The sequence below is a fragment of the Squalius cephalus genome (genome assembly GCF_949319135.1).
Source record: "Squalius cephalus genome assembly, chromosome: 5".
In the NCBI taxonomy this organism is placed as follows: Eukaryota; Metazoa; Chordata; class Actinopteri; order Cypriniformes; family Leuciscidae; genus Squalius; species Squalius cephalus.
Window position 1 is genome coordinate 30,227,133 of NC_137126.1, and position 25,880 is coordinate 30,253,012.

Here is a 25,880-nt window from a genome sequence, read left to right on the forward strand (position 1 = left end):
ACCTGAATGGAGGGCGCTGTATAAACCACCATTGTTGAAGAAAGTTGCTGATTTGCAATGGAGAGTTTTACATACAGCAGTGGCTGTTAATTCTTTTATCTCGGTTTTAAACCCTGATATTAATCATGACTGTCCTTTTTGCACTCTTCGTGAGACAGTTTTTCACTGCTTCATGGACTGTTGTCGTCTTGTGCCACTGTTCTCTATGTTGGAAGATCTTTTCAAATTGTTTGATGTAGTTTTTTCCAAACAGTTGTTTATTTTAGGTTACAGGTATTCACAAAAAAAGAGAGAGCAGTGTCAACTCTTTAATTTAATTTTGGGGAGAGCAAAGATGGCGGTGTATATGAGTAGACGAAATAAGGTTGAAGGTTCTACAGATGATGATGCTGTTTTTGTATTTGTCAAAATGTTGAAATCACGTTTAAGAATAGATTTTAATTACTACAGTTTGATGAACGATCTCGGAAAATTTTCAAATATTTGGTGTCACAAAGATGTACTCTGCTCTGTTGTAGAGAATAATCTAACTTTTAAGAGTGTGTTGATTTAATGTGATTTTATTTGATTGAGTGTTGTTTTTTACAACTGTTTTAATAAAGTACTTGTAAATCTCAAATCTCTCTCTCTCTCTCTCTCTCTCTCTCTCTCTCTCTCTCTCTCTCTCTCTCTCTCTCTCTCTCTCTCTCTCTCTCTCTCTCTCTCTCTCTCTCTCTCTCTCTCTCTCTCTCTCTCTCTCTCTCTCTCTCTCTCTCTCTCTCTCTCTCTCTCTCTCTCTCTCTCTCTAACATTCACAAGATAGACAAGATGACAGAACAACCTCTTATCCGAGACAGCGGCTTCAATCGAGTGTGTTCTTATGTTCTCAAAGATTCAGATGTGTTTGTCAAGCATAATTGCTGCAAAAGAGGGTAAACAAGGTCAGTTTCTCTCAAAACAAGGGGACAGATGTTTGTATGATTATGAGTGTGTGACAGTTGAGAATGTATTAGAGAATGGTTTGTGTATGTGTAGTTTTGCTTGTATAAAACCTCTTTCAATTCAGTAAGTTATAACCAACCACACTGTTCTCTGTAAATAACTCCCTGCAAGATGTGGACACTTGCAGCTTCGCATCTTCAGATAGTAGCATGAGGTTTTATCACATCGACAATCATAGAAGACAATAGAAAGTTGTGATAAACTTGCAAGTCAAACTTTCAGGCAAGTCCAACCCAGCGGTTATCATTAGTGCGGTTTATTTGGAATATAATTGGAAATTATATTAAATGGAGCTATAATTTAAAGTTTGTGAGGACTCAGTTCTGTTCTTCCAGCATTCCTCCAACTCCCAAAGCATTTTATTATGTATTAAATATTATATAATCTTTATTGCTTTATGGCAGTGTAGGGTAATGTAACTTCTTAACTTGCATTTATTTTTTACAACTACTTCTTAGCTTCAAAATAAAAAATTTAGCCCTGTCAGGATGTCTTAGACATCAATCTACTACCAATATTTTGCACCAAAAAATAGCGGAAAACAAATAAATATCAAGCAAGCAAGCACATAGACAATGGAGTCAACACAAGCATACAGGATACATTTTCCATCTATCCTCTTTCAGAATCTGGAGAGCGTGTTTGTCATGTCGAAGTTCATTATACAGTGCTTTTCCCTGCTAGTCTCTCTTCTGTGAGCATCTCTTGGACCTCCTCAGCCCAAATGTTTCTCCTTGTGATAGTAATAGGACACAGAAAACAGGAGAGTGATGACAGAAGTTGGCATGAAATGGAAATTCATCTGCTTTCTAAATGTATTAGATTATTTGTAATATGAGCGGTTCATGCATGGAAAATGTGACCTCATAATTATTAATCAAAATGTCATAACTCAATCTTCTGAGACTTTTCTCTGGTGTCTGGCTTCTCCATTCATTTAGTCAGCTTAAACCCCACCCCTTTCTTATACTGCAACCTAGCAGTCGGATATGGTTTCGTCCAATCAACAATCAATAGAACCAAGTTCCGCCGTACATTTCTTTTTCTTTTTCGATAATCCCTTTCTCTCGGATGTTCATCACAATACGGAAGAAATTATCTTGCGATATTTCCGTTACGTCACAACATAAATTATTTACCTTCCTTGATATTTAACTCCTTTGATACTTCTTTGATAGCTGTAAACATGTCCCTAATGTATTAAGGACATGTTTACAGCTCTATCTGGGTTGGATTACTTGCCAGGACCAGAAGCAACAAGCTATTATTATATTGTATATGTTTCAGGCAATTAGCCTGTGTGTGTCTGTGTGTGTGTGTGCGCGTGCATTTGTGCTAGAAGACTTCACACATGCATCATCGAGGTATCATGTGATACGATATGGCAGCAAGTCTCTTACAGTACAGATTTCTATTCATTGACAATGTGTTTGATCTATTTTGGGCCCGGGGGAAGATATAATGTTGATGAGTAGACTAAATACAACTAAAAGTATGTTTACGCTTTATATAAGGTGTCTTTAACAAATATGTACTGTCAAAAATATTGTTAGGTACTTATTACTTATTGTGTTCATTTTGTTGAAAAACAATTCTGCTGCTATTGAGGTGGGTTACAGGTAAGGTTAGGGACAGGTTTGGTGGTATGGTTATAGGTTTAAGGTTGGGTAAAGGTGTAAGTGAAGGGTGTAATTATAGATATAATTACAGAACTTAATAACAGCTTAAATTAAATGCAGGTTATTTTTAAATATAAGTACAATGTACTGGCCATTTGTCTAATGGAAAAGTATCTCATGCGCTTCTCAATACAGTTAATAATATCCTTGCTCACGGACACCCATTATCACTGCATTCTCAGATATGGAGGGTGCTTTTCAGGCAAAGAGCTCATTACAAGACAAGCCCCATTAAAAATATGAACCAGTAGTGTTTCATAAGGGAATATGGTCCAAAACGTGTAATGTTGCAAAAGGTATAGGGAATACTCCAGGAGATGCAGCTTGTCTCCACTGAGGCTCAGAAAGACTGCTGACTATAATGACCACCACAGCTGTAGTTGTGTGTATGTGTCCTCTTTTTAGCTCTATTCCAGAACATAGTGTATTCTAGCACCCTAATGGTCATGGAATCTCATAAGTGACTGATTTAGAACAGTAATTTGTCTTAAGCCGGGGACACACATAACGACTGTAAGGCCGATTATGAATGTAATTTGATACTTTACGCCAACTCGCGTTCAGTTCGGTGTTCACAGTCAGTGTTTAAAATCTGCTGCAGTCGATGGAAATAGTCTGTAAGTGTGTTCAGTTCAGTCTTAGGGCCCTATCTTGCACCCAGCGCAATTGACTTTGTACACCGACGCATGTATCATTCCTATTTTGCACCCGCGCACAGTGGACTTTTCCCTCCACAGACGCACGTCGGTTAACTAAGAAATACACTTGCGCTCCCCGGGGCGGTTCAGCGCAAAGAGGCGGCGTGTTCCGGCGCAAACGTTCCCTCATGCTATTTTGCAGGTTTAGAAAACAATTCCGCCACTGACCGAAGCACGTTGCGCATGTTATTCATATGCTATTTTAAGGCCACATCAAGATGTTAGGTCTGGCAACTCACCATAGACACGGCTCAATCCGAGGGGCGGGATAAACGGCTGTCTTTCAAATTCCCTCTGCACGCAATAGGACAGCGCTTCAACCAACCAGAGCGTTTTCCCAACAGCGGAGCTAACAATAGTTGATAGATTCAACTTTTGAATCTGGCTGGCAAAACTACGAACACATCTTCCTTTTTTAAGAATGACTTAAGTGCCGTTCTTTGCTCTTTTCTCAAAGAAAAACTTAACTCCAAGTCCTCCAGAGTCGCGGCCAAAGCCGATTCGAAAGACTGTTCTCCAGCAGCAGCCGCCATTCTTTGTTTTCAAGTAGCAGGGAACCGTCGCAACTCTGTCGTCATTATGTTAAGCCCACCCCGCCTACTCTATACACGACGTGATTGGCCTGACCCAATTTAGGTTTTTCCAGCACGAAAGTCAATGGAGAGTTGCTAGACTACCCTGGCTGCAAAATAAATTTTGCTGCCGCTAGGGTGTGTCTAGATTTCTAGGCTAAGTGAAAACAGTAATATTGTGAAATATTTTTACAGTCCATTATGTTGTAAAAATCTAATTTATTCTTGTGATGGCAAAAAAAAAAAAAAAAAAAAAAAAAAAAAAAAAAGGCCATTACTGCAGTCTTCAGTGTCACATTATCCTTCTAATGTTGACCAAGTAAACCATTCTAATGTTGATTTGGTGCTTCAGAAACATTTCTTATTAAGGTTAAAAACAGTTTATAGTTTTGATAAAACTGTGATACATTTGGTCAGGATTCTTTCTTTTTTTTTTTTTTTTTTTTTTTTGATCAATACAAAGTTAAAAAGAGCATTAACTTGAAATAGAAATCTTTATTACTGACATTTTGGTAACACTTTGCAATAAGTTTTCATTTGTTAACATTAGTTAATTACATAAGTTAACATGAACTAACGATAAACAATACTTTTTTTTCAATACAATACAGCATTTATTAATTCTAGGTATGTTCATTTCTACATGTGCGGATACTGTCACGGAACAGAAGGAAACAGACAGGTAACGGATGTAAACAAGGTCTTTGAGCAGAGGCATGGAGTTGGACAGCAATGGAGACCGGTGAGTATGTAGCAGAGAATCAGAGTTGAATGATGAACTTAACTGAGTGTTAATCTTGGTTACTTGATTGTAGATCGTCGAAGAGGATGCGGCAGGCTGAAGGTGGAAGACAGAAGACAGAAGACGGTAAAGGAATCCTAGAGGTAGGTAATCACGGGTAGGTATCAGAGTGTATCAGAGTCTGTAAGTGTAAGGACGAGACCAGACAAGGAAGTGAAGGGGAAGTGCCTCTTTATATTGTGTGCTGTTGATGATGTGCAGGTGCAGTGAATAAAAATTCCGGGGAGAGTGAACGAGTGGGCGGAGCGTGCTGATCTGGTGACCGTGACAGATTTATTAAAATCAAAAGTTGCATCTGTTATCAGTAGCACTGTGAACTAACATGAACAAACAATAAACGATTGTATTTTTTATTAACATCAACAAAGATTAATAGATGTTGTAAAAAAAAAAAAAAAAAAATACCGTAAAACTTCAAATAATAGCCCCCGGGTTTTTATTTTCCCAAATCGCCGAACTGCACCGGCTTGTATTTGAGACAGGTGTCTATATGAGACAGGCCTTTAATTTAGTGTTGAGATGAGCATGACAGTAGTAGGTTACCAAATCTGTGTTTGTGTTTTACAGATCAGTTAATGTAAGAATTAGCCTACTATATTTCCGTATGTCTAAAGGGGGTCGCACACCAGACGAGAAGCGCAGTGCCACGTCTTTAAAATTCGAACACATTATTCTCTCTGAGTGTACATTGTCTCAAATCGTCGTTAATGTAGGCCTATATACTGACTTCACCCTGTGCTGCAATATACATTCAGTTTTACATTCATTAACAGAAATCAGCTGCTTGAATGAAAATTGCTGATGTTATCGGATTTTCAGGTGATATTCTCAATTCATTCAGTTAACAGACGCTCTGAGGTAAAGTGAATTCAGACTGCAGACTAAGCAACGATTGTATTTAATTGTACAGTACAATCATAACATAGTACAGACATGATCTTAATTCCATAATATCCTTAAACATAGCCTAACTATATTGCTGGCTATAAACTGACAAAGTGCGCGTCCGGTGTGCGATACCTCAAGTTGTCCTAGACTCGACGCGACACCAGGCCCGTCGCGACAAGGCAAGCAAACCAAGCAATTGATTGGGGCCCCGAGCTGGCCTGGGGCCCCAAGACAATGACTGGTTAAGAATAAAATGCAACGACAAACTGTGTGAGCGCCCCTTTGATAGTCAATGCAGTAAAGTGCAATGACACTGTTATCGGGATCCCCCTCAAGGGGGCCCCCCTCAGTAGTCGCTGACAGCAGCCAGCCAAACACGCGATCTCTGCATAGACTGTAAAAAAATATGGACGTAGTGTCCGTGACGTCACCCGTAGGTTTCTGAAGAGCATTTTTGAAGCCTAAAGTGGGCGGAGTCGGCCGTCGCCATCTTGGCCTCGTGTCACCTTGCGTCACTCCCGGATAACAGAAAATGGGCAAAGAGGCGGGGCGTGTGTGGAGCTGGAGGAGCCTGGCCTCACCGCTGGCCCCGATCGAGTTAGCTCAGGCTTGGGAGCTAATGCTAAATGCTACTGAAAGTACCATATGAAAAGTACCAAGTCTGCGACTGCACAGGGCCTCGCGCTAAAGTGACAGTTGATGATGAAAAGCCAATTAAAAGTTCCTGTTTTTGCCCTTCGAAATATTATAATAGTTAAAAGACATGGCTACAAGTGAGACTGTGTATTGTGATTCTGTACTATTCTGCTAGTTGAACATGTATTATGCAGTAACTATTACTCTGAGAGAGTGTGTGTGACAGTGATTTATGTGCATAACAGTTACATGTCAGTCACTCTTTATAGTCTCCGTCAGCGCGGCATCGCTCGTCAAGTTCGTAGAGAGCTTATTCAGTCCATTTTAAATTCTGATTTCGGCCGCCTCTCAAATGGGTTAAACCATAGATATATTACCTATGAAGTTCAAGTAAATGCGATAGAAATCCGCGCTCATTCAAGGATTTATTGCATGGACGGAGAAAGCGCCGACACCTGCAGGATTTCATCTGACAGTAACTACATTTCAGACGAGACCACTTTGGCAAGTTTACTTGAGTTTATTGAACACAATTTATCTTTGGCGGTATGGTTCCTTATGGGGGTTCTTGCTCCATAATTAATGACATACGTAGCTTTAGCATTACCCCCCCTATGGAACCATCAGCTTGAGCAATACACAGATGATTAAGACAGTTTAGTAATGTCTTTAAGCCGTGGTTAAACATGTAGACGTAGCAGTGAAGTCCGGGACGTCTATGCTGTAGCTTGCTATGAGGAAGGGTGTGTCTCTCGCGATGATGTCTGTGGCTCTAGGACTTGGAAGCCTTGATAATCTGAAACAAAGAAGACAACAGCCAAAAGGTGCACAGAAATATGCTTGATACTTATAGTGGTGAGGGTGGGGGGGTTGCGAGTAGTTTAAGCATGTTTCCCAGGCGGAAGTGCCGCATATATATCCTTCCGGTCTAATAGGAGAACGGTAGTGGTTGGAGCAATTTGACAGCTGACCGCGTCAGCTGATCGCAGCCTATGCCTACGTGGCCTGTCTGAACTAACGCTGTGCTTGATAAGCATATTATAATCTATCTGTTCCGTGAGAGCAGAACGAACGAGCCTTTATATCTATAGACCTTTTTTAAATCTGAAAACTCCAAAAAGCAACGAAATTGTCAGACATCCATTAGTGCATGTTCACAGAGGAAAACAACCGAATACAGCGCTGGTTGTTCTCTCGAACGATACTCGACGACAACGACGGAATCCGAAGCCGTGGGCTAAGTAATGGGTGTATTAAATTATATGAAATAATCCCGAAAAAAGCACAAACACTGCAGAGATGGCAAGTTCAGCAGCTAAAATTTGCTGAGGTGAAGTGACGCGGCTAACAGCAGACAAACGGCTAGCATTGACATCAGCGGGAATCCACCTGTCACTCAAGTGGCCACACCCTTAATTATGCAGAACTTTAAATATTAATCAACTAAACGGATGAGTTATAAAAAAATTCACCCCCCTCACAGTTGTCATGAAGGGCAAAATTAGCTGTATAGACCAAAAAAACATACAGACACCAGGCTGTAAACACGTTTTTTTTCTGCTGTAAAATTTGGCATTTTAACATGGGGGAGATACAGATTTGACTCACTTTTGACATCAGCCTCAAGCGGCCAGTCAACGAATTGCAGTTTAACTCACTTCCGTGTTGGTTTCAAGAGAGAGACGGGGAGGTTGCCGCTTGGATCTCTGCTGCCGGCAAAATACAAAACCTCCTCGGCAGTTATCATGAAGCGGAATTATGCTTCAGGAAGCCAGAAAATAAAGGAAGAGTAGGATAAGAAAAAACAAGATAGTAGTAAGTGATAAATTACACTGGATAAAATAGCTCTACTTGTCTTGTACAAATGGTGTAATTTTGCAGCAGGTAGGCTAGCAAAAATATGTTTATGTTAGCTACCTGACTGACGGCAAATGCTGCTTGTAACAAACAGTTAGTGCAACTTTTTTTTCGAACGGACAGAATATGGTTACATACTATAATATGTTTTTTTAACGGGATAAGGAAGACGCAGATCTGTTCCAGAATCACTGTTTATCGTATTTAATGACATGACATTGCTATAGCTTTGTAATAGGTTTTGATGAAAGTGGCATAGCATGCTATACTAACTATTCCACCGTGATAATCTATTTACCAAATGGGTGTTAGGAAAACCACACAATAAATTCTGTGCATCAAACATTAGCTTGGGATGTTTTTAAGCATTGGTAGATGTGAAAGCAGCTGCATCCCTTCCCTTCTAATATCAAAATATGGAAATGCTAACATATCTTTTCGGTAACACTTTATAATAACCATCATTATACCATGGTCTGGGTGAATACACGATTCTGATTGGCTGCAGGGTGTCCATTAAAAAGTGATAATGTACACCTAGGAAAGGCGTCCCGTCAATTTGCCTGATGACAGTTCTAAATGATTGCGCTGGCTCAAACTCACTGATCAACTGCTGCGGTCGGGTCGCTGTGGCCACGTTGCTTGGCAACGCTTGTATACGGGAGATATTAAATAGTGCGCTCGACTTAATAAATAAAAACCCTCACGATTTTTACTCTAAAACACATTAAAGTATTATTAATTGATTAAATATTTTTTTCTTTCGTAAGTGACCATGGTATAAGCGGGATATACCGCTTCGCGTCGGACGGTTCACGCCTCCGCGTCGTCCATTAATTTCTGTAAATGGACACCTCGTCGGGCATTATCCCTTACTTAATAGATGGTAAATTGTTAGTTATTTAATCTTTAGTTAATTGTCATTTAACTGTTAGCAAACAGTCTTTTTACTTAATAAATACTTTGTAACCCATCTATAAACATTATTTAACCAGAAAGAGACAGAGGAATATGATTTTTTCATAGCTTATCTTAATGTGCTAGTGTCGGGATATACGGTAGTGACAGTTTATGCAAATATGACATTATTTTTATAAGTTACCAATGGATCTTGAACAGTTACTTCAAGGTTACTGCAAAAGTTCAATTGTTGAAAATGTTAAAAATTGTATGCACAGTATATGCAACAGCAGTATTTGCACTGTAAACATTTTTTATTTATATAAAGTGTGGGTGAACTATATGGGTATGCCAGCCTGATCTCACGGCAATTCGTACGAATTCTACGAGGTGGCTAATTCTGATTTTTGCTAAATCGTACATATTTTACGATTTGCCCAATTCGTATGAATTCATACGAATGAGCTACCCCTGACCCCGCCCCTAAACCTACCCATCACGTGGGTTTAGACAAATCGTACAAATTTGTACGAGTGAGGTCGTACGAATTCGTACGAATTAGCCACTTTTTTATCACTCGTACGAATTCGTACGAATTGGTCGTGAGATAGCGTTGGCTATGCTGTGGTTCCTGTAGGCTTTGCGTGCGTGCGTGTGTGTGTGTGTGTGTGTGTGTGTGTGTGTGTGTGTGTGTGTGTGCGTTGGTGCGACCTGATTATGAGGACAAAAACCATGGATACATACCGACTCTATGAGGACATGCCGTAACTACGAGGACAGCACTAATGTCCTCATAAGTCGAGCAGTGTAGAAAGGCTTATCAGGCTGCGCCTAACCACCTCCCGCTTTTTCTCAATATGTCCTTATAAATCCGTTGTACCCGTTTTTCAGTGTGTGCCAGTGTATGCTCAGAGTGTTTAATCTCCCTCTATGTGAAATTCGACGTTACTGCAGTATCATACACATTTCATACACCCACAACCACGCCCAAGCGCGATTCATTGGTGGAACGCTGGAATCCTCGTCAGTGATTGGCTGCTGGAATCCTCGTCAGTGATTGGCTGCATTTCACATCCGTCAAAGTCAGCACGCCTGCGCCTCTGATCTTCTATCGCAGACGTGTGGTGTGACGGTGTGATTAATCAGAAGATTAATCATCATAATGAAAGATTAATTAGCAGAATTCGAGCGAAGTTGACGAGCTATATAGTGGGAGATTTTCACTTTATCACGAGGAAGGTAAGTGCGTTTATTTATATATTCTACCTTTATGGAGTTAAGTGTCATGAGTCAGACAGTTTTAAATAACGTTAGTTAACTTACATTAACGTTACTTTAAACGTGGCCACTAATCGGGCTAATTTAAGTCCATAAGCAGTTAAAATGGCGTCTCCAAACAACTTGCACATGCTATTCACGTTTTTTGTTTTGTTTGGTACTTAAACGAAATTCTCTTGTTGTTCATATAGACACATACAAGTATTAGTATTAGTTGATGAAAGATACATCTCCATGGATGCTTGAGAGAATTAATTAACATTTTGAAATAAATCAAATCTATGTTGTCATCATGATGACTGGTAAAGTTGAGTGGATGAATTTACAGTTTAATACAGTAAGATACAGAAATATATTAAATAAACAGAAACGAAACTAATGTAAAAGTATACTTTCATTAATGTAACGTTAGTGTCATTAGAATGACTTGAAAAAATATTTAGTTGATTCATTTTAGGGCTGGATATTAGCAGACATTTTATGATTCCATTCAATTTTAATTCACATGCTGTCGATTCTATTTCCAATTCGATTTTACATTTATTATTTTAATGTAAATCAGGTGTAATACATGTAACATTTTCTAAAACTTTCTCTCTATAGTTATTTTTTCTAAGTAACGAGTTTAGCTTCGTTTGATCTAAGGCGCCACATTAAAGAGTGATAAAATGGTATTAAAATGGACTGAATTTGAAATCGGAGACTGTTTCTTATCAAAAGTAACAAGCCTCAAAACCTCACTTATCAACTTTATGTGTAAAATGTTGTATTTATTGATATAGACTACAGTCTGACAATAATGTACTGTATATAAAGCATCTATCTATCTATCTATCTATCTTTATAAATACATACTAATTATGTTGTCTGGAATGTTTTCAGTCAACATGTTAAGAAAGAAGAGAATAAAACCTGAGCAGGATGCAAAAGAACACATATTGTCAGGCAAAGACAAAGCCTTCATTGAGGGACGACAAATCAACACATTCAAAGGTAAATTGTGCACCACAAGGCAATTTGACTATGTTCAGACTGCAGGCAAATCAAATCATAAAGTAGGCATGCACTTGTAAGAATGAAAAGTAGGCCTATTGCTGGCAGTCTGGACATGATCTTTCACATTCACACATTTTACCCTTGGGTAAGCCGCTCATTTTCATTAAGGTTAAGAGATGAAAAAAAAAAAATTTAAACAATTTTTTTATTATTATTATTTTAAAATAAATACTTAAAACTATGTATACAGAGAATAGTGTAACCAAATTCAACTAGTAGGCTATATCACAGTGAAAACCAATGCTTGATTTTTTTATTTTTATTTCCTGCACCTCATATTACATTACACAGTTTTACAGGATTTAACTCTTTAAAAGGATAGGTTGGTTAGCTGTGTAACATATAGGTGCACTTGGATTCATGTTTTATTTGTATTATTATATATTATTTTGCCCTTTTAGGGAGAGGTGTGTTTGCACTTGAGCACATTGAACCATCCACCTTTGTTGTTGAATACCGTGGGATTCTCTCTCAAAGTAAACATGTTAAAGATGTACAAGGCAACTACTTGTTTGACTACACATGGAATGGAACACGTTATTGGTAAGCTGGCTGTTTCTTTTTTGGTTTATTTATTTATTTTTGGTTCATATTCAGAGCAAACTAGTTGCATGTCATTCTAATAAAAACAGTTATGATTATGATGATTATTATTATTACAATATAGGGCTGCACGATTTGGGGAAAATGTCATATTGCGATTGAGGTCAATATTGCAATTGGAATATGCGATTGCGATATAATAAACAAATGGTTTCATGAGTCAACTTGCTTGGATCTAAAGCAAAATGCACACACAGAATAGTGCTAATTCTGAAATGTGTATTTCTCAACTCAAACTAGCAACAACAACTAAATGATTGATAACATCTAAGCCATTGATGTCTGGATATAAATTAATCCACCCCCATTTAAAACATTAATTATAGCCATCCAACATTACAGTGATTCCATCATTACAATTGAAAGCTATAATTGAAAAAAAAAACATTTATTAGACTTCAAAAAATATAACAGCTTTTAATTTAAGTGAACTTCAAATAATCCTCACATAAACCCATAATAAATGTAATATTTACCTGTGCCCTTCCTGTCTAACAGGTATACAGAAATTTAATAAAGTTATCAAACAGTCTGCGCTGCATAAATAATAAATAGACTAATCCTTATTAAAGCTACATAAGTTCTTTAGTCAAGAGCAGTGAGTAATTTTCTCTGTCCCCTTTGTTCTTTGATTAACTTTACTGACAGAAAGCTTTGGCTGCTGGCCCTTTAAGAGCAGCCGCTGCTGACAGAGACGCGGATCTCACATGCGCCTCATCCTCTCACAACTCTATACGTCCATCATAAGACTGCTCTTATGTTATGAAGATACTCGACAAACGACATTTTGGCATAATTGTGTGTGTTATTGTTCGTTCAAGCGCGAAAGAGAACTGTATTCTGGCGCGTGTCTTTCTGTGAGTCACAGTCGGACATTCAGCGCGCTCTCTTTTGACTTGTCTCGCATGAATGGTTTTAAGCAATCGCATGAGAGCATTATCATGTAACACTAGCCAAAGGATGACAAAAAATAACAGATGCTGCGTTAATTGCGTAACAGCCCATTGTTTATTTTACATAAAATCGCAGCATTTTGCATCATATAATCGCATAGGCTTGACATCATGGTTGCGATAAGATTAATCGTGCAGCACTATTACAATATCAGATTTACTAGGGTTCTCATAATATTAGGAACTTATTAGTTAGTGATAATCAATAACATGGTTATTTTTCAACTGGGGTATTATTTTTTTACCTTAAGTGGATCATCTGACCTATTAAATTCTTAGGAAGTCAAGTTAACTTTCACAATGTGTATTTGAATATAGGTTAAATAGGCCAAGGTTAGCCTAACCCAAATGTTCAGTTAGAACCGTATGTTTCAGTGTGTGTCTATGTTTTAAGTTTCTTACTGGACTATTTTTATCACAGCATAGATGCAACAAAAGAGGACGGTGGACATTCACTTGGACGACTGGTGAATGATTATGACAAAAATCCAAATTGCAAAGTCAAGACAATCATTGTTGACGGAAGGCCACACCTGTGTCTGTTTAGTATAAGACATATCTTTCCAGATGAGGAGGTCACATACAACTATGGGGATTCCTCTTGGCCTTGGCGTTTAAGGGTGAGTCTCTTAAAGACTTTATCACTGAAATTCAACCATGTTCTGTATTTCATGAATGTTAGTTTTTTATATGATGCAGATTATTTAAAACAATTCTGCATGTCTGCTTTGTGCACGACGGAGCCATGAAAGGGACACTAGATATTTAGACTTTGGTTGATACTAGAATTAGTTGCGGTGACCAATTGGCAAACATCCTTGCCTCAGTGTTGTACCTGTCTTTCTCATAATTACAGGAATTGTGTGACGAGACATCAGTGGCTGTGACTGAATGCAGTGTGAATCCTTCCTCATCAGTGAAACAGAAAGTAAGTGAGCGCATGTTCCTTCATTGTTTTCTTCTCTTTGACACAGGCAATGTTAAGTGTAGGATGGTTGGGCATCATACTAGACTGGCTGACGTGGACTGTCGTCTTAAAGACGCTGTTGTGACATCTCAAATTCGAGTAAAATGTACCTTGCTCGGTTCATTCATTTTCATAACTCGTGCGTTGGGGGATGGGCATGACACTGACCTGAAATGTAAGGACAGTTCTTCACTACGAGGACCGTCATGTCAGGGATAGGGTTTGAGGAAAAGATGTTGCTTTGGGTATGTGCCGGCTGCTTCTTTATGTGGATAAGCTGTAGACCCAATATGCACACTTTTCAATCTGGATATGCTTTGTGACTTTCAGTCACAGAGACGTAAACAGTTAAGGCCCATTCACACCAACCATAACTGTGTTAGGGTCCAACCAGCAGACGGTAATGTTCTGTTTATTGTGATCGCATCTTTGACTGCTGCTTATATACTGAAGCATGTTATAGCAGAATTGATTCCGATTGGCTGTCAATTAAGCAATGTATCGCAATACAAAAATGCAACAATATATATTGTGGAAAGTGACAATATGTATTGTGTATAGTACACCCAAAATAAAAATTACTGTGTGAGGGGAAACAATCAAGTTTACAGAGTTTGTGTCAATACTACATTAAACTACTATATATATATATATATATATATATATATATATATATATATATATATATATATATATATAATATAATGCAGTGGGGGAATATTTGTGGGTCCTGATAATGCCAAATGTCTTTTGTTACCAGTGAAAAGTGGCCTACATTAATTTAAATATATCTAGTTGGTGACAGAGTGCAAGCATATTTGTCTAAAACAAATCTTTAAGCATATTCATTTCCTCCCCCAATGTTTTGCAAATTAGGCATTTTAATCAACAGTTAAAAAAAAAAGTTACCCTTTTACCACGTCTTGGAGTATCTCTATAATATCGTATCGTGATATGTATCGAATCGTGACATGAGGGTATCGTTACACCCCTACTGCCAATGTTTCTAGCGTTTCTCAGCTGGTAAAATCGTTCTGAAAGTGATTTTTTTGTTTTTGTTTCTCTGTGGTGTTATCGTGTAAGCTGTGGTGTAGACTCTGCTATTCTTTAATACTGAGAGGATTTTTTAGGCCTATAATTTAATAGATATATAGTTTTTAGTTTGAACAGTCCTTTTTTAGTTGGTAAAATTCATCCTGTCCTCAGCTAGCGGTGAGGGGTTTGCATTTAGGGAGATTTTCTTGTCTAATATCTGCATTTTAGGGGGGAAAGCATAAACAACATCTGCGTTCATACTAGGGATGTCAATTTTCACAAATTCCCATGATCAATCGTCGTTTAAATTAACGATCAATTAATCGATTAATCGTTAGCCTTAATACTGCGATATGCGTCACCTGCAGTGGCTATGAGAGCATGACAGGGTCTGCAAATGCTGCTCAAAACGCTATGTTCCTCACCAAATCAATTAGAATAGTTTTCAATATAAATAAAGGGCTAGTAGGATTGTAAAATGTTTCGATGTGATTGATAATTAAATTAATTATTTAATAATCAAATATAACTACTAATACAACGTGTCACCAACGCCGCCTCGTATGCGCTTAGAATGTGTGACCGTTGTGGACGCGCTCTTCCTGGAACAACTGCACGCGCTGAATGAATCTGCTACCATTAAACTGGAGCACTTTGCTAGCACGTTATTTATCTAAAAAAAACGCATCCTATATGAGATTAATCCGATATATTCAGGGCTTGAATTTCGGCGCGGGATTGCGGGTATTGCGCATATTTTGTATCATTCCCGCAGGTCTCCCATTTATAATGCGGGAAATTCCCGCAAACACTTTAGCATGTAGGTTGTATTAGTAAATTAATCCACACAGATTGTAAAATCAAATCAGTCATTTTAAAACTGTCTGCGAGACGCAATTTCACAAACGTGTGAAACGAGTGATTCAGCGGCGCTGCGTCTTCTATCTCTCGTCTCTCATATGGGTTGCACAAGGTAATCGTTAAGCGCGCAGCAGGCGGCGATAATACACTCTCGCATTTCGGGAGTCGGGATAGACGGAATTGTCACTTGCATAATCGCAGTAGCACCTCAATGCAGTACACAAGATCCGAGGGGAGGAGTCGGATCTTATATAAGGGGTGGAGATTGGTAGGTTTAGGGGTGGAGATGGGTAGGTTTAGGGGTGGGTTTAGGGATCAGGGGGTGGAGATTGGTAGGTTTAGGTATGTAAGGTGGGAGGAGTTGGATTTTATCCGACTCCTCCCCCCGGATTTTATGCTCTGCAGTGAGGACCATCTCCATAATCGGGCCAGCATTGCATCACGAGTAACTAAAGTTTACCATTTGCACGTCTTTTTAAGTCTCACCAGTTTAAACATTCACGCGATTTTAAACTATTCGGTACTTGCGCGCTGTCTGAGAAGTGTTTTTTTTTTTCTCTGCACACATACATAGAGTAAAGCCTCCTCACAAACAGCTCGCGGGTAACAAAAGTTATTTTTCGTGGATTATATCGCTTAAACAGTCAAAAACATAAGAAAATTATGTCAATTTCGGTCTTAGTGATATCCTCTAAACACAGTCGGTTGTTATGTCTTAAGCATAAATCGCACGTGACCGTATAATCAATGAAAACAGGATCCGTGCATTAGCTCTTAAAGGGACAGCAGCCATTTGTCTGTCATTAATTTGTTTGTCAAAACAACAAAACATAGCTTTAATTTTAAGGAATCAGGATTGATAGCCTATGTATTTAATTTAATCAGGACTAAAATACTACCTAGTGTTATTTTACATTTGATTACTTTTTTCAGTCTCTGCGCAGTATTTCTGAATACTAGTTTTAGACCTAAGCAAAAACTTCTCTTTTTTCTCTTTATTGGTATCTTTATTCTATTGTATTTATTTGTGCTACTTTTTTCAATTTAATTCAAAGATTGAAATCAAGCTTCCTTGAGCTGTGTAAATTCTTAAGAACAAAATTACCCCATTGTAAAAATGCAATGAGTAAGCCTACATTTAGGCGAGATAAATGTAAAAAAGAAAGAAAGTCTAAACTCCCCCCTCAAATTAAAAATACCCCCCATAAGAATCACCTAAGGGGGGATTTCCCCCCCATTTTCCAAAATGAAATTCAGGCACTGATATTCAAAATAAACATAATATTACAAATTATATCTGCACAAAATGACGCAAATTCATTCACAAGTGAACTTGAACTAAGTTACGTGCCATTCATTCAGAACTACTCATGTTGTGGATGTGGACGTGGTCTTCCTGGAGCAACGCGACATGGCAACTAAACCCAAATAATTCACAATGTTTTATTACAATATTGTTCTCTTTTAGGGATGTCAATTTTCACAAATTCCCATGATCGATCGTCATTTAAATTAACGATCAATTAATCGATTAATCGTTAGCCTGTCACGATCGGTTCAAAAACAAAACTGAGGACTCAATTGCAGAAAAATAGGATTTTAATAAAGGAAAAAGCAAAAATACAAGAACAAAACAAAACTCCCACGCGGGGGGAAAACACTAGAATATATTAACAAACTTAAACACTGGAAACAAAACACAAGAACATTAGACAACGTAACAGCACAGTACAACAGACACAAGGAGACTAAATAGGGAGGCAAACAAAAGGTAACGATGACAACAGGTGGAATTAATTAAACCAATAACAAGATAACAAGAAGGGCGGGGCTAACAATGAACACGAACACATGGCTCAACATAACAAACACCCAAGTGCAAAACAAGACAGGACGAACTTGTGACATAACCCCCTCTTTAAGGAGCGGCTACCAGACGCTCCACTAGGACAGAAGGGACAGACCAGGACGGGACAGACCAGGGCGGGACGGGAGGGACAGACCAGGGCGGGACTGGAGGGACAGACCAGGGCGGGACTGGAGGGACAGACCAGGGCGGGACTGGAGGGACAAACCAGGGCGGGACTGGAGGGACAAACCAGGGCGGGACTGGAGGGACAAACCAGGGCGGGACGGGAGGGACAAACCAGGGCGGGACGGGAGGAACAAACCAGGGCGGGACGGGGGGGGACAGACCAGACTGCCCATCAGGCGGCCAGGGTGGAGACTTTCCCTCGGGCGGCCAGGGCGGAGACTTTCCCTCGGGCGGCCAGGGCGGAGATCCTCCCTCGGGCGGCCAGGGCGGAGCAGATTGTCCATCGGGTGGCCAGGGTGGAGACTTTCCCTCGGGCGGCCAGGGCGAAGACCTTCCCTCGGGCGGCCAGAGTGGAGACTTTCCCTCGGGCGGCCAGGGCGGAGACTTTCCCTCGGGCGGCCAGGGCGGAGATCCTCCCTCGGGCGGCCAGGGCGGAGCAGATTGTCCATTGGGTGGCCAGGGTGGAGACTTTCCCTCGGGCGGCCAGGGCGGAGACCTTCCCTCGGGCGGCCAGGGCGGAGCAGATTGTCCATCGGGTGGCCAGGGTGGAGACTTTCCCTCGGGCGGCCACGGCGGAGACCTTCCCTCGGGCGGCCAGGGCGGAGCAGATTGTCCATCGGGCGGCCAGGGTGGAGACTTTCCCTCGGGCGGCCACGGCGGTGAAGACCCCTCGGCCGGCCACGGCGCAGGAACTGGAACCAACGGCTCAGGCACTGGAACTGGCACCAACGGCTCAGGCACTGGAACTGGCACCACCGGAACTGGCACTGGAACTGGCACCACCGACTCAGGTTCAGGAACAGACAAAGACATAGGCTCTGGCTCAGGAACTGGAACAGACACAAACTCCGGCTCAGGAACTGGAACAGACACAGGCTCCGGCTCAGGAACTGGAACAGACACAGGCTCCGGCTCAGGAACTGGAACAGACACAGAAACTGGCTCCGGCTCAGGAACTGGAACAGACACAGACACTGGCTCCGGCTCAGGAACTGGAACAGACACTGGCTCCGGCTCAGGAACTGGAACAGACCCAGACACTGGCTCCGGCTCAGGAACTGGAACAGACCCAGACACTGGCTCCGGCTCTGGAACCGACACTGGCTCCGGCTCAGGAACCGACACCGGCTCAGGAACCGACACCGGCTCCGGCTCGGGCTCTGGAACAGACACTGGCTCGGGCTCTGGAACAGACACTGGCTCGGGCTCTGGAACAGACACTGGCTCGGGCTCTGGAACAGACACTGGCTCGGGCTCTGGAACAGACACTGGCTCGGGCTCTGGAACAGACACTGGCTCGGGCTCTGGAACAGACACTGGCTCGGGCTCTGGAACAGACACTGGCTCGGGCTCTGGAACAGACACCACCGGCTCAGGAACAGACATCACCGGCTCAGGAACAGACATCACCGGCTCAGGAACAGACACCACCGGATCAGGCATAAGAACTGGCTCCGGTTCAGGAACAAACACTAAAGGTTTGAAAGGCGTCTCCAGGATCCGAGCTAAACGCTCAAAATAGCCGGTCAGTGCCCCCCCGGCCATGAGAATGGGAATTTCCCGATCTGTCTCCAACTGGGCAGACGTGGCTAGAACCATCTCTGGCTGGGCAGATGTAATCTGAACAGTCTCAGACTGGACAGACGGGACATGCACAGTCTCTGGCTGGGCAGACGGGACGTGAACAGTCTCTGACTGGGCAGACGTGACGTGAACAGTCTCTGGCTGGGCAGACGTGACATGAACAGTCTCTGACTGGGCAGATGCGACATGAACAGTCTCTGGCTGGGCAGGCGTGACATGAACAGTTTCTGACTGGGCAGACGCGACATGAACCATCTCTGGCTGGGCAGGCGTGATATGAACCTTCCCGGGAACCTCCAGGATATTAAACAGCGTTGAAAAATAATTCAACAATGTTTCAGCAGACGTCATGTCAGGGGACACAGACTCGGCAGGCATATCATGAACAGTCTTTGGCTGGGCAGACGCGACAAGAACAGTCTCCGGCTGGGCAGACGTGACGTGAACAGTCCCCGACTGGGCAGACGTGACGTGAACAGTCTCTGACTGGGCAGACGTGACGTGAACCTTCTCTAGCTGGGCAGACGTGACATGAACGATCTCTGGCTGGGCAGGCGTGACGTGAACCGTCTCTGACTGGGCAGACGTGACGTGAACCGTCTTTGACTGGGCAGACGTGACGTGAACCGTCTCTGGCTGGGCAGACGTGACATGAACAGTCTCCGGCTGGGCAGGCGTGACAGTCTTTCTCCTTCTGCGTCTCGGAGTCCCCGAACTCTGGACCACTGGTACTGGAATCACTGGCGCTGGAGTCACCGGCGTTGGAATCATGGGAACATGTGAAGAAAAACGCTCGGGGCTGAACCTTGCCGGTCCTTGGTCAGGAAATGACCAAACTGGAGAATGCTGTCGGTGCCCACCTGTCGTATCTCCTCCCCTGCGTCCTCCACGAATTCCTCTAAATATGACCAGCCGAGTCCCTCTAAAAGATTCTCTGTCCCATGTTGTGGGTAAGGGTCTGCGAGAATCCATTCTGCTGAGTCCTCAAAAAATGGCTGTTACGTTCTGTCACGATCGGTTCAAAAACAAAACTGAGGACTCAATTGCAGAAAAATAGGATTTTAATAAAGGAAAAAGCAAAAATACAAGAACAAAACAAAACTCCCACGCGGGGGGAAAACACTAGAATATATTAACAAACTTAAACACTGGAAACAAAACACAAGAACATTAGACAACGTAACAGCACAGTACAACAGACACAAGGAGACTAAATAGGGAGGCAAACAAAAGGTAACGATGACAACAGGTGGAATTAATTAAACCAATAACAAGATAACAAGAAGGGCGGGGCTAACAATGAACACGAACACATGGCTCAACATAACAAACACCCAAGTGCAAAACAAGACAGGACGAACTTGTGACATAGCCGTAATACTGCCATATGCGTCTACTGCAGTGGCTATGGCCAACAGCATGACAGGGTCTGCAAATGCTGCTAAAAACGCTATGTTCCTCACCAAATCAATAATGGTTATAAATATAAATAAAGGGCTAGTAGGATTGTAAAAATGTTTTATGTGATTGCTAATTAAATTAATTATTCAAACTACTAATACAACGTGTCACCAACGCCTCGTATGCGCTTATAATGTGTGACAGTTGTGGACGCGCTCTTCCTGGAACAACTGCACGCGCTGAATGAATCTGCTACCGTTAAACTGGAGCACCTTGCTAGCACATTATTTATCTAAAAGAAATGCATCCTATATGAGATTAATCAGATATATTCAAAATAAACTTATTACAAATTATATCTGCACAAAATGACGCAAATTCATGCACAAGTGAACTTGAACTATTACGTGCCATTCATTCAGAACTAGCCTACTCATGTTGTGGACGCGCTTTTCCTGGAGCAACGCGACACGGCAACTAAACCCAAATAATTCACAATGTTTTATTACAATATTGTTCTCTTTATAATGTTATGTAATATTACAGTCCCAATAGTCATTATTAGTCGTGCACTGCCGTTTGAGCTGCACGCGCTGAAGCTGACGCTTTACTACAGAGTTCATTCTTAACCAAATGCATCCAATGCGAGATAAATCCGATATAGATAGGCATACACAAAATAAACAGTATTACAACTTACATTTGCACAAAACAAAAGGCTGCGATTGCAGACGCAAACTTCTAGTCATGATGAAGGTGTAAAATGGTCCCAAACATAACTCCGGCACACTCGCTTTACATGTTTCGCGGTTGAGCAGCACGCATGCGCATGAAGACCTGCTTAATCGATTATCGATAAGTTGTATCGATTAAATGTATTATCGACAATTAATCGATCGTCGATTAATCGTTGACATCCCTATTCTCTTTATAATGTTATGTAATATTACAGTCCCAATAGTCATTATTAGTCGTGCACTGCCGTTTGAGCAGCGCGCGCTGAAGCTGACGCTTTACTACAGAGTTAATTCTTAACCAAATGCATCCAATATGAGATAAATCAGATATAGATAGGCCTACAGAAAAGAAACAGTATTACAACTTACATTTACACAAAACAAAAGGCTGCGAATGCAGACGCAAACTTAGTCATGATGAAGGTGTAAAATGGTCCCAAACATAACTCCGGCGCGCTCGCTTTACATGTTTCGCGGTTGAGCAGCACGCACGCGCATGAAGACCTGCTTAATCGATGATCGATAAGTTGTATCGATTAAATGTATTATCGACAATTATTCGATCGTCGATTAATCGTTGACATCCCTAGTTCATACTAATTTGTTAAAGGGACACTCCATATCACGTGATGCTTTGCGTGAGGTTGTTGACAAATGACAGGCTGATCCGTTGTCCACGTTGGTGTGCGTCATTACGTATGAACCAAGGCTGATATTGTGGAGAGAGAGAGACGCACGGCACAGTGGTTTCGAGGGGAGAGAGAGAGACGCACAGAGAGACGCGAGTTTTGAAGAATACACAGAGAATAATGGATCATCAGAGATTGAGAAACATGGATCTAAATCAAGCGCTGGCCTTTTTTGATGCCATGGAGGATGATGGATTTTCTGGAGAAGAGAGCTTTTTGACTGATGAGGAACTAGATTACCAGGATGGTCTAGACCCTGCTGAAGAGTAAGTTCCATTTATTTATTTACTGTAAAAGTATTAAAAAAAAACAACAACTAATATGATAAAATATAAATTTTCTAAATATGTAAAAATAAGTTCTGTAAAAGTAGTATTTCGTTTTTCTATGTTTGTTAAAGAGTAGTAAGAGTTGTGGATTACACTTTGTCTCTCAGCCATTGTTTGTCTGAGTTTACCTAGAGATACAAACAAAGGATAGTGGGGGGTTGGTCACACCTTTTAGCTGTGGAGAGAATGTCTCAAGGATGTTGTAGTGGGGGGTTGGTCACACCTTTTAGCTGTGGAGAGAATGCTCATATTATAGCTGTGGTGGGTTGGGGGTACAGTAGCAATCTCAGCCATTGTTATCTTATGTGAGAAATCAAATACAAAAACACTAATTGATCTGATATGTATGATCTAATATTTTGCTTTATTTGTTTTACAGTCATGATAATGAAGAAGACACCAGCCCACCCACCCGAGCCAGACAGGAAAGCTCCCATTCTTCCGCTGAGGAGGGCCCTTCCACTTCTGCTGCAGCATCCCAGCAGCTGCCAGGAATAGGTCATGGACGGCTGCAGTCACGGTCTAGAGGGAGAGCGCGGTCAAGGTCAAGATCCAGATCCGGCAGCTTGAGGGGTCGACAGAGTCCTGAATCCACAAGGTCGAGATCTAGATCACCACAGCCAGCAGCCCCAACTCCATCATGGAACAGTGAGAGTCAGCCAGACATCCCTCCAGTGCCCAAAAGGTTCGTCCCAACAAGAAAGCCAGGACATCAGCTCAGCCCTACATCCATATACACACCGCTGGACCTTTTCAAACTTTTTGTCAGTGACAGTGCAGCAACCACTTTGTGTAATAACACAAACACAAACGCTGCAAAAAACATTGCCAATGGCAAAAAATATTCCTGGAAAAACTTCACTGTTGAAGAATTTTTCAAATATTTAGGACTGACTTTCTTTTTTGCACTGGTGAGACTGACAAATATCCGGCACTACTGGAGGACAAACACCATTTTCAGCCAACAGTTTCCCCACTCAGTGATGGCACGTGACAGGTATCAGGTCATTTCCTGGAACATCCACATGAGCAACCCTGATGAAGATGTCCACAACGACCGGAAGAGAGGGACACCAGCTTATGACCGGCTGTTTCGTCTGAAGCCCCTTTTAGATGACATCAAACATGCATGCAGAGCATTTTATCACTCACGGCAGAACCTTTCAGTGGACGAGAGGATGGTGGCAACAAAGGCTCACACTGGCATGACCCAGTATATGAAGGCGAAGCCAACTAAGTGGGGCTTCAAACTTTTTGTGCTGGCAGACAGCAGCATTGGGTACACTTTAGACTTTGCTGTATACACGGGGAAGTCTGTGTTTGCTTCTGGTGTAGGACTGGCATACGACTCGGTTATGTCCTTCATGAACAAATCATCCCTAGGGAGTGGCTACAATGTGTATGTAGACAACTTCTACACAAGTCCAAAGCTATTCATGGATCTCTACAGCATGAACTTTGGAGCATGTGGCACCTACAGGGACAACAGACGAGGATGCCCCCGCACAACCACAAATGCCATGAACAAAAAGGATCCTAGGGGCACCATCAGGTGGATCCGTGACGGCCCTCTGGTTTTTGTAAAGTGGATGGACACTCTGGAAGTCTCTGTCTGCTCCACAATTCACCCGGCCTTCTCTGGCACACCTAAGATGGCCGACACAGCAGCAGTGCTCGAGTGAAGCTCCTTAAATCTCAGTCTGCTAAATGCGCTAATCAATTAACTTTCCTGCATATCTATCCCACGTTAAGTTCTGAGTGTTACCTCCTTTTTGTGACTTTTTGGATGGTCACTAATACAAATTGTTTACTTGATCATTTCACCTGTGCTTCGCTATGGAACAAAATGCAACTAACGCATTCATTTTGAACGCTCTTCAACAACTTAAGCGAGAGATGTTCACGTATTTTGACCCGAAACTTGACAACCTGCAAACAGCTGCCGATGCGTTGCAGTCTTCCCTTAAATCACTCGGGGATCAAGTAGGCGAGCTCGAATTTAGAGTCAGTTCAAATCAGGATAACATAACTGATCTAGAGCAACGCGTTGAGACGCTGGAGAAGCAAAATGCTTTCTTGCTACAGAAAGCTGAGGACGCCGAAAATCGGAGCAGAGCCCTAAATCTTCGCTTCATTCACGTTCCTGAGCGAGCTGAAGGCACTGATACAATCGGCTTTATTGGACGTCTACTCACTCTTCTATTTGGCGAAGCCAGCTTTCCCATTCCACCTGTGATCGAGCGCGCTCATCGCACTCCTGGAGCCTCCTCCAAAGGGAATTCCAAAGCTGGTTCAAGACCAATTTTGGCAAAGTTTGGCACCAGTGAATATCATGAGGCCCAAAACGCCTGGACTTCTTTTGGAAAAATGTAAATAGTTTTGGTTCTGTTCAAGTTATTATGTTTATTCCTGTGCTCCAGGACTCCAAAGACATGAACAAACTGTTTTCCAGAGGAAATTTGCTTAGCTTTTATTTATTTGTGTGTGATTTCAATAAATGTTTGAGTGATTCAATTTCCGTTTTATTTTTTCATTTGTCTTTGTGGTCCCATAACTTATTTTACATTCAGGTGACATCAATGCAACACAAATATGCTGAAAGTTCAATTTGTCATGAAAAAAAAAGAGGTGTGTCAATTGTCTGTGCACAAAAGGGTTGATGTTTTACAAGCTTTTTTTTGTAAATAACACCAGACGGAAAATTAATTTAAAAAAAACCCTTAGGTCTTTGAGGGTTAAAGGGTTATGTAAGATTGTGGCCAAAACTGGTACTGCAATCACTTTCAAATTACTGTACCCCCTCCCCCTCCTCCCTGACTCGAGGTTGCCAGATAGGCTGCAGGATCCAGCAGGAACGTAGGCTGCTACAAGAAGTGGTGACTAGAGCAGAGCTGGCAACCCGGATGCCGCAACACTACTGACTCCGGGATTGGTAGATAGGTGGAGGGTGTTTGTCCCGCCATAGTCTTATCTGATCGGTGAGTAGCCGAATGTAGACGAACTGCTGCGCGTGTGACAGGGCGCATGTTTAACTGAAGAACGGAGAGAGAGAGAGAGAGAGAGAGGTAGTATGCAAGCAAGTGCACACCATTTCGAAACAAAAACGAGGAGTAATTCAATAATTAGTTCGCAAAGTAACTCTTCACTAGAAATTGTGTGAAATGATTTCCAGGCGGTAGCGTAGAGTGGAGCTCAATTCTAGTCTATATTGATGGGCGGAGTAGTGGGAGTGGCCTGCGGAGCTGAGCATTGCAATGCACTATGGGTATTGTCTACAATCCACAAGCACTAAAGTCATTTTCTGCCTTTTATCGGCCAAGAAGGACCCAAATTAGAAAT

General features: G+C 41.6%; 1 long non-coding RNA gene across 1 annotated transcript; it reads left to right on the forward strand.

The window, feature by feature from the left end:
* Nucleotides 1–11,237: 11,237 nt before the first annotated feature.
* On the forward strand, nucleotides 11,238–25,498 carry LOC307159267. The gene is made up of 5 exons (XR_013821351.1): nucleotides 11,238–11,284; nucleotides 11,749–11,890; nucleotides 13,325–13,523; nucleotides 13,760–13,831; nucleotides 25,365–25,498. It is a non-coding gene; the product is annotated as an uncharacterized lncRNA (long non-coding RNA).
* Nucleotides 25,499–25,880: the final 382 nt, after the last annotated feature.